This window comes from Lathamus discolor, chromosome 1 (assembly GCF_037157495.1).
Source record: "Lathamus discolor isolate bLatDis1 chromosome 1, bLatDis1.hap1, whole genome shotgun sequence".
Classification (NCBI taxonomy): Eukaryota; Metazoa; Chordata; class Aves; order Psittaciformes; family Psittacidae; genus Lathamus; species Lathamus discolor.
In genome coordinates this window covers 47,694,519-47,700,594 of record NC_088884.1, presented here as the reverse complement: position 1 = coordinate 47,700,594, position 6,076 = coordinate 47,694,519, and positions in this window count along the sequence as shown.

Below are 6,076 nucleotides of genomic sequence, written 5' to 3'. Positions count from 1 at the left end.
AGTGTTTGAATTTCACCCATAAAATGTTTGTGGTAGGCAATGTATTACATGGACTTTTTGCTTCTAAGGGCCTGAGGTGACACATATTTAATTTATAGTATGCATGAAAATTCTAATAAAAAATATAGAGATTTATATGACATAAAAAGACTAACAATAATAAATAAGCTATTTTTTGTTTTGTGTCAAACTTTATCAAATATTAATTATTTTTAAAGAGGTTGGTGTTCAGAGGCTGCCTTTTGTAACACAGCCAAGAAATAGAGTATCCCTTAACACATGTACATAGTTATGCTAACGTTAATAATTCTTTCCTATGTATAAAAAAAAACCCCAACCTAGTTGACTTCTGAAGTAGCTGTGGTAATCAACCTTACTAATATTTCATGAATTCTATTCAGTGCTCTTGCCTTATGACAGTATATAGCTAATAAAACAGAATGAATAAATCTAAGTATAGAAGAAATCTGTGAAGAGTTCCTTCACTGAAAAGCAGATGTGTTCTTTTCTGGCTGATTATTTGAATTGGTGTCACTTTAAATCATTCCACTGTTCTATCATACTGAGGCATAGGGGAAGTACACTTTGTGTGACTTACATGAAGACTGTGAGTTTAACTTCTTACTACTTGCTCATTTGTGCATATACTTGCACTGTTGCTAAATCTCAGCTTTATTTATTTATTTATTTTATTTATTTATTTATTTATTTATTTAAAATGGGTAATCCGCTGCATTAGGTAAGAAAACTTCCAGTTAAAGGTAAAATAATTAAAATAATGAACAATCCTATGTAGTTTATCTTTAAAAAAATCATTGAGTCACTACTATTGGTAAAATCAAACAATTTAATATATGTAGCAGTAGGGTATTTGAAAAATTAAAAGCCATTCATATGCAATAAAATGTTATCCAGTTTCTCTGTAGATTTTTTAGGTCTATAATCCGACCTTGAAAATAATCATATTGCCTGAAAGTCCTGAAATATCTGCATAACTAAATATTTCTGTTTATCTTCAAAATAATGCTGCTTCACTATTTCTACAGTGTTCAAATACTGCAGTGATAGATTTTCTTTTAGCTGGTAAACAGATCTCAGGTTAAAATAAGTATTTTTATTGAACAGAAAATTCTGTTAGGCATTTGCAACATCTTTCTGTTTAAACTGGGAAAAGTTATTTACACTTTTCATTAAGGGTACTAAGGAAACTTTGGTTTATAAGCGCTGACACAAAACTTTCTTCATTTGAGATATGCTTTTTTTATAGCTTTATAAAAGCTGATTGCATGTACCATGTGATATGTGCATTCATACACATATAAGAATAAAATGGAAATAATCTTAATATGCATGTATGTATGCATGTATACAGAAAGTTAAAGGTGACTGTTATATGCAGAATTCAATGAAGAATTTTCCATTAAGCAATTCGATGCTCATCTGTTTGCCAGATAAAGGGGTCAAAGTCACAATGGAAAAACAACCTGGGGAAAAAAAAATTGAAAATCACCTTATATTCTTGTTCCACGTGCCCATCTGGACTTGACTGCACTTAGGTAAATCCCACATGCAGTGTAAGAAGGGGCAATCACATGGGTGGGAAGAAGTGGAGGAGATGCAAGAGAACTATATTGCACAGTGTAAACCACTCCCTAAGTATACAGAATCCAAGATATGTACTGTAATGTTTAAAATACCATAAAATATTGTTACATCCTTTGCTTAGATATGCATTTATTAAACATATAGTGTTTGTATGACACGGTGGTTACAGTAAAAGTTTTCATAAGGGTAAGTATCTTCTGAGAGAAACATCTAAGTGATACACAGGAACCATGAGCATAATTTGAAGAATGAACATAAAACCAATGCATAACTTTCTGGTAAAACTGTCTATCCTGTACTTCAGGACAGCTGGGCAAGGTGAAGATAAAGAATTCATATAACTGGTACTCAAGTAACAATCATGAAGCATACATCAAAAGGTGGTAAATTGTGGTTTGTGTAATATTAACTTTGACATTTACTTATTTGACTTTCATTTTGTTGGTTTTTGACATCATTATACTAGAAATATTAATAATTTTTCTTAAAAATATGTTTTGATTTCAAATCTTTGTTAGTGTATGGCTACTCTTTTATCCACAATCACTGCTTTCTAATCTCTGGTTTTAGCTATTTTTCTGCTCATTTCTCCTGTTTAGGCACAATCAGATCACACTGATAACCACAAGGTTTATCTTAAGTCTTCAATTTGTATATTTGTTCAGACACAGCCTCTTGTGTTTTTTGTATTTGCAGTTATTTCAAACTGAAGCTGTCTGTCATATTTAATTAGGCAGTTTTCGAGTAAATATTCTTCTGTTTTCTTCCTCAAAAATGTAATTCTGTGAGGGAAAGAAACCTCAAATTTACCAAACAGCCGGATGGATTTAATATAGTTTTGTAAATGTAATATTCTGATTATATGTTTCTTCACTGAATATTTTATATTCAAGATTTTACTTATTCTGATATATACTTGGCTATCTTGTTCCAAAAAGAGAGAGAATGAACACTCTTGTGTTTTCATGGAGATACTTTTAAAAATATGGATTTTCTTCACTGCAGAAAGTTCCCATGAAATTTAATAGACATCTTTAGTTAAGCTCTTATCAGAGTAATTAACTCATCTCTAAAGAATACACACACACACACAAATACACACAGAGTAAGAAAGTACAGATTTTGTACTTTAATTATTAAATGAAGTCCTGAAAAATTTTCATGGTTTGGGTGATAAGTAAAAATTCCTACTATCTGACTGTTATTTTCTGTTTCTGCGTGAAAAAAAGTAAGACAAAACACCATCCAAGTGTTTTAAAAGGTTTGGATCATCTACAGATCTCCAAAGGAACTTTGTATGACTTCCCTAAATATTCTTTAATTTCTAGAAGTATGAATGCAGCATATGTGTTAAATTTGCAGATATTATAGACCATCTCCTCCACTAATCACAGTGACCTAACATGCTGACTGCTATAACATTTTAACAGTTACTGCCACAAATTGGAAGGGTAAAAAAGAAATAAGAAATTAACATAAAACTGAGATGAAAGTCAGGTTTCTAAATTGGTGGCACAAAGCCAAATTATTAATTTTAGCAATGAATTAAAACAGTTAGAAATACAAAAAGAAGGAATTCTTAATTGCATATGCACAAATGCTGAGAGTCTGGACAATATGAGAATGGACAATATAAGAATCCTAAATGCTCATTTGTGAATATGGAATTTCAATTCTTTGGTATTCCTTAAAGTAGCTGGAAAATTTTCATGGCTGGAAAGTTAAAATGAATGGGTTTTTATTTAATTAAGGAAGAACTGAGAAGGTGATGTATGAAAATTAGAAGATTAACGCATTAATCTGTTGTTTAGGATAACCATCACTGAAGGAAGTAAATTTGGTGGACTGAATTAATTACCTTTATTTATTACTTTTGACCATGTACAAGTATTTAGGGATAGTTCAGACAGATTTTGCAAATAAAATGTTGGGTTTACGGTCTGAAATTTGCAAAGTTATTCCCTTGTTTGCACCTGCCAAACATAAGTTATGTGTAGTTAAATATAAACAGAAGATGCAAGATGAAATACAAGGTGCATCTTCCTATTATTCAAGCAAGTCTTCTTCAGATTGTGGAAATCTTCTGTAAATGTTTGTATATTTTGATTGGTGTTTCATAGACATAGTGTTATTCATCTGCTTTTCTTATGCATGATTTCAAAATTATAGCTCATACTGTTGTGGTTTAAACCGAACCACAAACCTCGTTCACTCACCCCCCCATTCTTGCCCTCCCCCTGCTCCTGGAGGGACGGAGAGGAGAATCGAAAAGAATGCAACTCCCACGGGTTGAGATAAGAACAGTTTAGTAACTAAGGTATAACACAAATCACTACTGCTACCACCAATAATAATAATGCTAAAGGAAATAACAAGAGGAAAGAATACAACACCTCAACACCAGCCGACCAATAACTCGCCCCACTCCCCCCACCCGAGCACCAACCAATACCTCCCCCAAACCTGCAGTCCCAGCCCTTCCGGGATAACTCCCGGTTACATCCTGGGCATGACGTGCTGTGGCATGGAATACCTCTTTGGACAGTTTGGGTCAGGTGTCCTGTCTCTGCTTCCTCCCAGCCTCCCCTCCTCCCTGGCAGAGCATGAGGCTCAGAAAGTCCTTGGCCAGACCAAACATTCGAGCAGCAACTGAAAACATTGGCGTTATCAGCACTGTTCCCAGGCCAAAAGATCAAAATACAGCTCTGCACTAGCTCCTAAGAAGGAGAAAAATGACTGCTACTGCTGAACCCAGGACACATACACATTTAGTTTATTTGGTTCAGTAAGCATTAGCTTGAAATTGAATTTAGTCTAAAAGTATTTGCTCCATCATAAAATCAGAATTTCAAGGATTTTTTTTTCTAAGGGCAAAAAGGAATTGAGCAGAAGATGTAAAAAAAAAAATGTTACATGCAAATGACCTTTTCAGAAAAAAAATTCCAGCATGCAGATTTGATACTCGTGCCTGTCTATTACAAACGATATCAAATTTATATTAGCTACTGATGATTAGCACATTAATTACCAGTTAGGACCAAAAATCAGCTACCACTACACCATTATGGAAGATTTATCTAATTCTTTTTCTCTGCTACAGGTATTTTTGAGAAATACAGTATGCATTTAAAAAAAATAGCTGCCATAAATATTACAGTCATTTTGTAATATTTAATGTTCAAAAAGTAATATCCATATTCAGTGTATAACATTTTTGAATTTGTGTACTTATAAAGGGTTTTGCCCTAGATATCCCTCTGATTTGAGGTGATTAGAAAGTAAGGCTGTATGCAATGACTTCACTGCTTACAAAATTTGATGTTAAATTTTCAATTCTGCAATTCACAATGTAAACAAGCTACTTGCATGGAATCACTTAGGAGAATTCATCCAATCAAACTTGGTATGGGAAAAGTGGATAAGGAAAAACAGCCTTTTGGTATTAATCTAATGTCCCTTCTTTGGCTGAACCATCTGCAACATTTATAGTTTTCTTATAGACTTTTGGTCAGATCCACAGTTCAGTGAGTGTATGTTTCTTTAATTTACTGAGTGTGTATTAAGTCAGACTTTTCCCCTTATATGATAGAAACAGATGTCATACATCCCTGCTTCAATTTTGGGTTTTTTTGTTTTTTTTTTTGTCCCAAGTGAGCCATAACACTTTGCTTGGATATTTCACATGAAAGATTTACTTTCAAAGTAACACCTGGTACTGGAAAACACAGATTTCAGCATTGTTTCAAAAGGAAGAGATGTAGAGATGGCACAAACTTGAAATGCTTTTAAGAATGTATTTTGATATTCACAAAAACACCTCTCTGATAACCAATGTCCACCTGCGGTTTTCCATATACAAGCCAGTTCTGCATAAGACACCTCAAATGCAGAGGAAGCAGTAATTTTCTAAATGAGGTCCAGTTTATCTTAATTTCTCAACCAGATGTCCAAATTTTATTTCTTTAAGAAAAATCAAGGAAAATAATATAAAGTTATTCTTGTGGTTTAAACAAAGTCAACCATAAATCACGCAGTTGCTCTCTAATTCCCCCCTGCTTCTTGCCCTCCCCCTACTCCCAGAGAGACAGAGAGGAGAATTGAAAAGAATGCAACTCCCACAGGTTGAGATAAGAACAGTTGAGTAACTAAGGTATAACACAAATCACTGCTGCTACCACCAGTAATAATATTGATAAGGGAAATAACAAGGGAAGAGAATACAACACCTCACCACCAGCCAACCGATAACTCGCCCCACCCAGCCCGACTGAGCACCGACCGATACCTCCTCCAACCTTGCAGTACCCTAGCCCTTCTGGGTAACTTTCAGTTACATCCTGGGCATGATGTGCTGTGGTATGGAATACCTCTTTGGCTAGTTTGGGTCAGGTGTCCTGTCTCTGCTTCCTCCCGTCTTTCCCTCCTCCCTCGCAGAGCATGAGGCTCAGAAGGTCCTTGGTCAGACTAAAAC